The sequence below is a fragment of the Gossypium hirsutum genome, chromosome A08 (genome assembly GCF_007990345.1).
Source record: "Gossypium hirsutum isolate 1008001.06 chromosome A08, Gossypium_hirsutum_v2.1, whole genome shotgun sequence".
NCBI classification, from domain to species: Eukaryota; Viridiplantae; Streptophyta; class Magnoliopsida; order Malvales; family Malvaceae; genus Gossypium; species Gossypium hirsutum.
This window is the reverse complement of record NC_053431.1, coordinates 88,734,461-88,746,563: the sequence shown is the minus strand read 5'-3', so window position 1 is coordinate 88,746,563 and position 12,103 is coordinate 88,734,461.

The window sequence follows — 12,103 nt, the reverse complement described above, 5'->3', positions numbered from 1 at the left end:
ATGGCCGGCCATGTTATGGATTTATGTATAAAATAATTATTTTTGCTAATAATTAATATTACAAAAATGAAATAATGAATAAAGATTAATAAAATATTGGGTGGGTGGGAGGAGAAACCAAAGTTGGTTCATCCTCACTCCACCATTGCCGTAACTTGAGGTGAGGAAGAGGAAAAATTTCTTTGTTTGATTTCGGCTTGGAGAACATTTAGAAAGAGCCCAAGAGCTTAGAGGATCAAAGTTGGATAGGGGAAAGGAAAAAGTAATCGAATAGCCGTTGAAATCGTTCGACAACATCCGAGGTAAGTTTCTAGCATATAAGTTTAGTTATAACGAAGAATGATATGGAATACGGGTAAAGATGGGACTATGAATTGGTGTAATTACCTATAGTATAATGATAAGGAATAAGTCACTTCTATGAGCCTTAGCCGATTGGTTATTATAAAAGTGATATTTAAATTATGATTTGTATGTGATAATAAGAAGTACTTGTATATGATGGTATGTTTTTAAACTCAATGGTAAGTTCTTAAGTAATTGAGTTTGATTCCTTTGTAAGTTTTAAGTTTTAAAATGGGATGAATATGAATTATGTATATACGTTAAGGTCAATGACTTTTCTAAATGACGGCATACATGATATTATGTTTTAAATATGTGAATGAGAACTTTACACAGTAAATTGTATAAATCTGCTAGGGACAGCAGCAGTAGCGTGTTTTGGAAAAATTACTATAAATTGTGGGAGTTGAGTTAAAGGCTGAATAAATTATGTAATTAAAGCTTGATGCATCTAGTTTCGTATAAAAGAAATCGCGTAAGTAAAGGGTTTGCCGATAATGAGATTTTCAAAGTTGTGTGAGACAGAGTCAGAATGGCTCCGAAATCCCCTGTTCAGTATTTGGAAAATCATCATAAATCGTACAAAAATGATTATAAAATAAAATTATATGCTTAGACTCCTTAATGAGTATAGTTTCAAAAAAAAAAACGAAAACATGTTTTGAATTTGGTACAATGAGAAATTAAATTCTTAGTGAAGAGTAGTCAGAGTAGTCAAGCAGTAAAATAGGGGAAACTTTAAGAAAAATCTGGTATTAATTGGCCAAACTAAAAATTCTGAAAATTTTTTGGATAGAGGATATACGAGTCTATTTTCATGGAAAATTAACGGCACGTAATTTGGAATTTCGTAGCCCCAGTTACAAATAATTTAACGGCTGTTGCTCAGGAAAACAACTTGTAGAGAATTTGTGGTTATGTTGTAAACATGGATAAAACTTGTTTTAGTTGCTCATAAGCTATTGCTTAAACCCATAAGTGAATTCTAAATTGTGATATTGTAAAATGATATATGAGTGTTAGATGGATCTTTGATATTAAAATTTGTGAAATTGTAAGTTATAAGTATTCGAATATGAAATGATAGTATGGCATGAAATTGAATTATTCATTGGAAAATGATAGATGTAGATTCAGCCAAGATAAAGTGTATACATGAAAGTATATGTGGTATGCGAAGTATATTTGGATAATTGTGATGTGAATACATGAAAATTTATATTTTGATTTAGGATTTTAATGTGATGAATGTGAGCATGCATATATGTGATAAGGCCGAATGACCAAAGTGATGAATGTGAACATGCATATGTGTGATAAGGCCGAATATGTGTGATAAGGCCGAATGGCCAATGTGATGAATGTGAACATGCATATGTGTGATAAGGCCGAATGGCCAATGTGATGAATGTGAGCATGCATATGTGTGATAAGGCCGAATGGCCAATGTGATGAATGTGAGCATGCATATGTGTGATAAGGCCGAATGGCCAATGTGATGAACGTGGAAGTGTATATATGTGGCGAAGCTGAATGGCTAATGCGAAATGTGTATGAGATGGATATGAGGTAAAGCCGAGTGGCTAATGCAAAACGTGTATGAGATGGATACGTGGTAAAGCCAAATGGCTAATGTGAGATATGTATGAGATGTGTATATATATATTGTGGCCAAATGACAGACGGCGGAAGGTGTGTTTTATTAGATATTTGATGAGGTAAATGAATTACAAATATGATAGTCGATGTGAATGTTGTAACATGTGAATAAATAAGCATGAAAATCTATGATGTAAACCTGGGATTAAAGACCAGATGACCATACGTGGTGACTATGTCAGGGTTAAGACCCGCTGACTTCGTGTGGAGATTTCATCTGAGCTAAAGGTCTCGCCGATAATCCGAGTAGAGTTTAAAGCTATAAGACTTCGCAATAAGAATTGCTTATAAATATATTCAATGCGAAAGGTTAAACAGGTATGTACTCCAAGTTTATATGTGAGCTTGATTTGAACTAAATCATAAGGTAGTTATGTGATGCATACATGAGCAATCTATGAGACTATTCCTATGATTATGTGACGTCGGATCAGTGTGAGGGGTTATGTGAAATTATATAATATATCTATGTCACATGAGCTCACTTTTATGTGAAAGTTTATCTGCCTATTATATATGATGAGATGTGCATATTCGGTAAAGGGATGGTATGCCCGAAGGAAGAGTGAAATAAAAAAAAAATACGAACAATTATGTAATAATTTGATTGTTATCTATTGACACTGCTTAAAACTTACTAAGCATTGTAATGCTTACTCCGTTTACTTTGTTTCCTCTGTTTTATAGATCTCATTTGGAAGCTACAGGCTCGGGGATCGTCAGCAACTAGTCACACTACCACTATCCACTGCTTGTTACTGTTATGTTTTGAATTATTTTATGGCATGTAAAGAATAGACCAGTGGCCGAAGAATATTTTGGTTAATGTATATAAGCCATGCGAAAATGGCATCTTTTGAATGTGTACTTATAGAAGTTTAAATTGTATCCCTGACTGTCTTTAGTATTTATCTAAAGGAATGTTCAAAAAAAATTCAAAATTTTTACTGTTCTGATATGAGTTTCAAGTCTGGTAATGCCCTTTTACCTATTCCGGCGACGGATACGGGATAGGGGTGTTACATTTTATTGGTATCAGAGCTACGGTTTAGTCGATTCTAGGACTAACGTAGCTCGCGTGAGTCTATTTATACATGCCATAAAGTGATAAAATGATAGTGTGATGATTTTTTACTATTAAAATGTGTTTGTGGTATTATAATGAATCTTGATCCCGATCGAGCTGTAGCAAGCTTCTGACTATGAGAATTTGCGATATAACTTCACTTGGATATGCTTAAATTATTAAGTTGATCAGGTACGTATCATGTGCTCGTATTTGAATTTTGATTTGGATTGAATTATAAGGGTATAAGTGATGCAATTTTGAAAGAGTGTTACGACTATAAATGTGATCATTGTATGTGGCTATGGAACTGAAAGTTGAATGGTCGATAAGCATGTTGTGTTTGTATGCAAGTAATGTAAATGATATACTAATGTGTATTGTTATATATGTATATGTACATGAGAATTGAGAGTTATATATCCGGGCTAAGTCCCGAAGAGCATTCGTGCTAGTGATATATCCGGGCTAAGTCCCGAAGAGCATTCGTGCTAGTGATATATCCGGGCTAAGTCCCGAAGAGCATTCGTGCTAGTGATATATCCGGGCTGAGTCCCGAAGAGCATTCGTGCTAGTGACATATCTGGGCTAATCCCGAAGAGCATTCGTGCTCGTGATATATCCGGGCTAAGTCCCGAAGAGCATTCGTGCTGGTGTTATATCCGGGCTAAGTCCCGAAGAGCATTCGTGCTAGTGATATATCTGTGCTAAACCTCGAAGGCATTCGTGCTGGAATTATGAGGCACTGTGTGTGCAAGCTCTTCAACCGAGCACTATGTGTGCCAGATCAGTAGTTGAGGCACTATGTGTGGAAGTTCTTCAATCGAGCACTATGTGTGCAAAATCAGTCAGTGGGCACTGTGTATGCGAAGTGTGTTTCATGTATGACCTCGTGTGAGACGATGGTATTGATTTGTAATAGTAAGTAAGACTTAAAGAGAAAATCCGTTAAACGGACTAAACACTGGTGAACTAATTAGAGTCGGAAATTATACAACATTGTGCTAAATTGGTAATGAAATAAGTTCGAGACATTAAATTGACAAGGTATGTGATATATATATACATTATAAATATGAGATTCTCGGTATATGCAGTTATATGTGCTATTGTGAATAAACACTATTTTGTTAATCATGTTCAAGAAATTATTTCGATTAAGTTTCAACATTTGAAAGTTGGTAAGAATTTCTGATGAATGGTGATAATTTTGGATATATGAGTTATGTGCTAACATAAATCCCATGCCGATATACTATATGAGGCTTTATGCCTAATCGATTGTATACGGGTATCGTTAACGGTGATTGAATGTGCTAAATGAATTCAATGTTCAGGTATGTGGAAGTTGATTTTCCGTTGGAAATAGGTTAAGTGGAATAGTGAGATATGATGGAGTTATAAAGGATATTTGTTGGGATGTTTGAGTATGTGTGTACTTTTGGTCAAGTTACAGCTTATACATGAATGAAAATGTGGGTTACAAATATGTGGGTTGATGATGTGAATTATACATGTTAATATGTGCTTAATATGTGTTTGAAATGCATTTGTGAATTAAATTAAGTGATTATTGCTTATGAAATTAAGAAAATGAGATATATGTGCATACTTGTAGAAATGTTTATGCATTTGTTTTAATATAAGAAAATGATTTTATAGATCGATGCGAAATCAGTAATGAATTACAATTGCTATCGATGAGCTAATGTTTATATGGATATAATTCAATAAGAGGACGTTATCCTAAACTATGCATCGGTAGAAATTTTCGGGGACGAAAATCCCTAAAGGGGGGGAGAGTTGTGACATCCCAAATTTGACCCTAGTCGGAAAGTGGTTTTGGGACCACAAAACCGAGTCATAAAAATAATTAACCGTCATATTCTATGTTTATTTTATGTGAATATGAATGTGTGAAAGTTTCATGCATTAATTTTGTCATTAGTATGTGAAATTTTGAAGAAGGGACTTAGGTGAGACTTTTGTGAAATAGGATAGGTAATTATAAAAGGATCTAATTGTGCATGAGGTTAAAAAAATGTACTTGCATGTCAATTAGTCAAAATTTTTGTTAGTGGCCGGCCATGTTATGGATTTATGTATAAAATAATTATTTGTGCTAATAATTAATATTACAAAAATGAAATAATGAATAAAGATTAATAAAATATTGGGTGAGTGGGAGGAGAAACCAAAGTTGGTTCATCCTCACTCCACCATTGCCGTAACTTGAGGTGAGGAAGAGGAAAAATTTCTTTGTTTGATTTTGGCTTGGAGAACATTTAGAAAGAGCCCAAGGGCTTAGAGGATCAAAGTTGGATAGGGGAAAGGAAAAAGTAATCGAATAGCCGTTGAAATCGTTCGACAACATCCGAGGTAAGTTTCTAGCATATAAGTTTAGTTATAACGAAGAATGATATGGAATACGGGTAAAGATGGGACTATGAATTGGTGTAATTACCTATAGTATAATGATAAGGAATAAGTCACTTCTATGAGCCTTAGCCGATTGGTTATTATAAAAGTGATATTTAAATTATGATTTGTATGTGATAATAAGAAGTACTTGTATATGATGGTATGTTTTTAAACTCAATGGTAAGTTCTTAAGTAATTGAGTTTGATTCCTTTGTAAGTTTTAAGTTTTAAAACGGGATGAATATGAATTATGTATATACGTTAAGGTCAATGACTTTTCTAAATGACGACATACATGATATTATGTTTTAAATATGTGAATGAGAACTTTACACAGTAAATTGTATAAATCTGCTAGGGACAGCAGCAGTAGCGTGTTTTGGAAAAATTACCATAAATTGTGGGAGTTGAGTTAAAGGCTGAATAAATTATGTAATTAAAGCTTGATGCGTCTAGTTTCGTATAAAAGAAATCGCGTAAGTAAAGGGGTTGCCGATAATGAGATTTTCAAAGTTGTGTGAGACAGAGTCAGAATGGCTCCGAAATCCCCTGTTCAGTATTTGGAAAATCATCATAAATCGTACAAAAATGAGTATAAGAGAAAATTATATGCTTAGACTCCTTAATGAGTCTAGTTTCAAAAAAAAAAACGAAAACATATTTTAAATTTGGTACAATGAGAAATTAAATTCTTAGGTAAGAGTAGTCAGAGTAGTCAAGCAGTAAAATAGGGGAAACTTTAAGAAAAATCTTGTATTGATTGGTCAAACCAAAAATTTTGAAAATTTTTTGGATAGAGGATATACGAGTCTATTTTCATGGAAAATTAACGGCACGTAATTTGGAATTTCGTAGCCCCAGTTACAAATAATTTAACGGCTGTTGCTCAGGAAAACAACTTGTAGAGAATTTGTGGTTATGTTGTAAACATGGATAAAACTTGTTTTAGTTGCTCATAAGCTATTGATTAAACCCATACGTGAATTCTAAATTGTGATATTGTAAAATGATATATGAGTGTTAGATGGATCTTTGATATTAAAATTTGTGAAATTGTAAGTTATAAGTATTCGAATATGAAATGATAGTATGGCATGAAATTGAATTATTCATTGGAAAATGATAGATGTAGGTTCAGCCAAGACAAAGTGTATACATGAAAGTATATGTGGTATGCGAAGTATATTTGGATAATTGTGATGTGAATACATGAAAATTTATATTTTGATTTAGGATTTTAATGTGATGAATGTGAGCATGCATATATGTGATAAGGCCGAATGACCAATGTGATGAATGTGAACATGCATATGTGTGATAAGGCCGAATGGCCAATGTGATGAATGTGAACATGCATATGTGTGATAAGGCTGAATGGCCAATGTGATGAATGTGAGCATGCATATGTGTTATAAGGCCGAATGGCCAATGTGATGAATGTGAACATGCATATATGTGATAAGGTAGAATGGCCAATGTGATGAACGTGGAAGTGTATATATGTGGCGAAGCCGAATGGCTAATGCAAAATGTGTATGAGATGGATATGAGGTAAAGCCGAGTGGCTAATGCAAAACGTGTATGAGATGGATACGTGGTAAAGCCAAATGGCTAATGTGAGATATGTATGAGATGTGTATATATATATATTGTGGCCAAATGACAGACGGCGGAAGGTGTGTTTTATTAGATATTTGATGAGGTAAATGAATTACAAATATGATAGTCGATGTGAATGTTGTAACATGTGAATAAATATGCATGAAACTCTATGATGTAAACCTCGGATTAAAGACCAGATGACCATACGTGGTGACTATGTCAGGGTTAAGACCCGCTGACTTCGTGTAGAGATTTCATCTGAGCTAAAGGTCTCGCCGATAATCCGAGTAGAGTTTAAAGCTATAAGACTTCGCAATAAGAATTGCTTATAAATATATTCAATGCGAAAGGTTAAACAGGTATGTACTCCAAGTTTATATGTGAGCTTGATTTGAACTAAATCATAAGGTAGTTATGTGATGCATGCGTGAGCAATCTATGAGACTATTCCTATGATTATGTGACATCGGATCAGTGTGAGGGGTTATGTGAAATTATACAATATATCTGTCACATGAGCTCACTTTTATGTGAAACTTTATCTGCCTATTATATATGATGAGATGTGCATATTCGGTAAAGGGATGGTATGCCCGAAGGAAGAGTGAAATAAAAAAAATACGAACAACTATGTTATAATTTGATTGTTATCTGTTGACACTGCTTAAAACTTACTAAGCATTGTAATGCTTACTCCGTTTACTTTGTTTCCTCTGTTTTATAGATCTCATTTGGAAGCTACAGGCTCGGGGATCGTCAGCAACTAGTCACACTATCACTATCCACTGCTTGTTACTATTATGTTTTGAATTATTTTATGGCATGTAAAGAATAGACCAGTGGCCGAAGAATATTTTGGTTAATGTATATAAGCCATGCGAAAATGGCATCTTTTGAATGTGTACTTATAAAAGTTTAAATTGTATCCCTGACTGTCTTTAGTATTTATCTAAAGGAATGTTCAAAAAAAAAATTCAAAATTTTTATTGTTCTGATATGAGTTTCAAGTCTGGTAATGCCCCTTTACCTATTCCGGCGACGGATACGGGATAGGGGTGTTACAGTATTACTCATTTAAAATAGAATGCACTTACCCAGATTCGTTCACACTTCTGACGAACTCATTTTCTTTTATACCTGATTTCACAAGCATACATACACACATCATTTTATTTATGTAGGAACTCATATATCTCATTTGTAATTATGTAGAACCTTTATAATAATTCATTCATACATACACTCACCTACTATATGAGAGGACATCAACACTTGATCTACCATTATAAAATAGTATGCATGAGTTAGGAAAAAGACTCACCTGAAGCTCACCTATACTGTAGCTTGGGGTTTCAAATCCGATCATCTTTCCCAAACTAACAACAACTACTACTTAAAAGCAAATGGGATTACCATTAAAACCCCATTTACAAAAAAATCGCCACTATATGAATTACATAGAACCCTTATGTAGGGCTTCTTATTGACTCTTTACTTTATTTATAACTAATAACATTCTTACTCTTTCTAAATCATAACATGCAGATCTATCAAATTTACTAGGAGGTTGAAATCATAACATGTAAAGCTATCAGACTTACCAACAGTAACGTCGTGTCGCCCTATGCAGGAATTTTGTTTAGTGCTAAAAGAAAGAGAGGCAAAAGTCAGAACTATGACCTCCTCCATATTTAAGTTTTTGAATAAATGTAAAATAGTTCTAAACAAAAAATCATGGAAATAGTGTGGAACATCATAATATTGGTAGATACACCTCGGAGTGACTAAGACATCTATCCCTTTGACTGTAACATACGCTAACACCTTATTTAATGGCCTTTTTGCCTCTCTTTCTTTTAGCGTTAAATAAAATTATTAAAAATCTGGTATTATTATCGGTTCCTCTGGTGTTAAAAAAAAGGTAGTCAATTTGTGTTCGTTCACTATTTTCCATACTCCTTTACATATTTTCATTAAAAGGTCAAAGCCCTGTTCTTGGATGAATATGTTGGGTTGACGGTGGAGTAGATATTTTCCACATATTTCATCTTGTAATCAATAGCTGTATTCATGATATCAAATAGAGTTAAGAGTAAGGAATATGAACCTGATGTCTGTGGATGTTCCATTTGTTGTTGCCACTTCACTTGTGTGTTGTTGTTCCTAAAGATGTGCGGAAAATTTTAACTAAAATAGCTGTAGGTTTTATGAAATTGATATGGGGTTCTCAAGGTTTAGGAATTGCTAAAATAGTTAATAATAAAATTTATAGGTTAATGAGGGATTAATATCTCTTTTTTAATAAAAATTTGCTATGTTACATGTTTAAATCCTACTAAAATACATCTAAAGTTACATCCTAAGTTAGTGTAGCTGAAATAAAAGTTTATGATGAGGTGTCGCGACACTCCTAGTTGGTGTCACGACATGAAAGGTAGTTTGTTTGTGTTGAATTTGTTCTAGTGTTGTGACACGATAGCTCAATTTCATGATATGCAACACAATTTTCGGTCATATTGAGTTGTTCTAGTCTTTCAATAGAGCACTTATTCCTTATTTTAATTATTTCCTCATAAGAAATAGAGTCCTCATCTTTTGATAAGAATTCATTCACCTCCTAATTTTCTTCCGTGGTTTTCCTCTTTTCATTCTGGTTTTAGATGACTTTGCATTCCAAGTCTTGTGTTTCGATGACCTCTTTAATTGTCCCTCCAAAATAATGTTTTATCCTCTGGCTATTGACAAGAAAATGTTGTCCCCAATTTCCAATGAGTTGTATCGCACCATGAGGTGAAACCTGATTTATGATGTATGGTTCTATATTGGTAAGAACTCCATTTTATTTATCCTTGCATTGTGATTGAGTTAACTCCGCTCATTATACAGTTTCACGTTTTTCATAGGCTATAAATTAGAGCTCTTCTAATAATCTCTCTTGCTTGGCTACCACTGGGTCTAAGTTTAATTCTATTATTACCCAATATGATTTTTTACTAATTCAATAGGCAAATGATAGTTTTTTTCCATACACAAGTTTATAAAGGGACATACTTAATGGGGTTTTGTATGTCGTTCTATATGCCCATAATGCGTCATCTAATTTGAGTGCCCAATCTTTTCAATTTGAATTGACTATTTTCTCTAATATTTATTGAAATTCTTGATTAGACACCTCATCTTGTCAATTAGCTTGAGTATGGCATGTTGTCGTTATTTGGTGCCTTACGCTATTTTTGGCCAAGGCTGCTTGACCGCTTCCGAATGTACCAATGTCCAAAGTAGAAATCTTGCACAAAAGATGTGAAATGCGGTATCAACAAGTATACAAGTTAGGTTGTAATATAATTAAAATGGAGTAGGCAAGTACTTCAAGGATCGTTCCTAAGGGAGGCTAGCACTAAATTAATTCTAATCTAAGCATAAGTAGATCTAATTAATACTCTAATTGAATTATAGTAGGATGAATTAAAAGAAGGGTTTTGGATAAATTATAATAATAAGAAATAAAATAAAAGTAAATAAATGAAAAATAAGAAATCAAATAATTGAATATGAACCAAATTTGGGCATAGGTGATTAGCTTGCTTCAGTAGTTATAATCAACTGTCGTCTCGGGCTTTCTTGTTCAATCAACTAGTCAATACTCCAGCAAGATCTTCTAATACGTCCACTGAAATATTGAGTCAGCAAGAACTATTTATCTTCTGACCTCACAGTCCAGACCTGTTCAGGGTTAAGGTGTTTATGGATAGGCCATACCAAATTTGGGTTAATTCCCGCCTTAATGACTTCCTAGGGTTTTAGGATCTTCCTTTCCTAAATAGCTGATCTGTTAAGAAATCCCTACAAAAAAATTAATTATTCATAGCTCCATTCGTTAATCCCCCACAAGAGGATTAGTTCCTCATGGATCTAGTAAATACTATAAACTTGAATAGAAGAATGAACATCGAGAACAAATTCAAGAATAGAGTTTAGAAGAAGCCTGATTTGTATTAATTGCAGAATCCTCACAGGGTTTGACATAAATTCCAACATATGATTTCTTCACAAAATTAAATAACAAGAACAAAAACCTAAAACCTAAGAAAAGAGAAAACTAAGAACTAAATATAAAGAAAAAACTATACAATAGTAAAAAGTGTCCATAACATGTGTTAGTTGAGCCTATTTATAGACTTAGAATAGTTGTCCTCCTTAACCCTAGGTCAACTGATGTTCTCGAGCTTAAAGTTGGATTGTGCAGACCAAAATGCCCTTGGCTTGGATTAATTTCCCATACAGAGGCGATGTCGCGACACATTAGGTCCTGTGTCGCAACATCGAAGGCAGTATACTCTTCTTCAGGGTATCTTCAAGGATATGTTGCGACATCCCCATGCTATGTCGCGACATTGAGGGCAGTCTTGGACTTATTTAATTTTGTTCCCTATGTTGTGACATCCAATGCTTCGTGTTGCAACCTAGCGACCAGTATTGAGTTAATACACCTTTTGATGGTCTCCTGCGCACTTATGAAGTATATTAGCTCGCCCTTAGTCCTTATTCAGCCCTTAAAGTCAATAAAAGACTCAAATTACTCATTTTATTACACTTAACTAAACTTGTTGAAATTAATTCAAACACAACTAAAATTATATGTTCAAGCTCCTAAAGTTCGGGAACTAGTTCAATCTACTACACCAAATTACGACCAGTCACTGTTTCAAACTGTTTACTACAAAAATGAGATCCTTCATCGCTCAGAAGACCTTGGGGAGTTCCGAATCTTGAGAATATATTTTTCCTAAACAAATTTACTACTAACATTATATCATTTATGGGTAGACCTATTACCTCAACCCATTTGGAGACGTAATCTATAGCCAAAAGAATCTATTGATTCTCGAATGAACTTGGGAACGGTCTAATGAAATCAATTCCCACACATCAAATAATTCTACATCGAGGATCCCAATCTTCGAAAATTCATCTATTTTTCATATACTTCCAGGTCATTGGCATCTATCA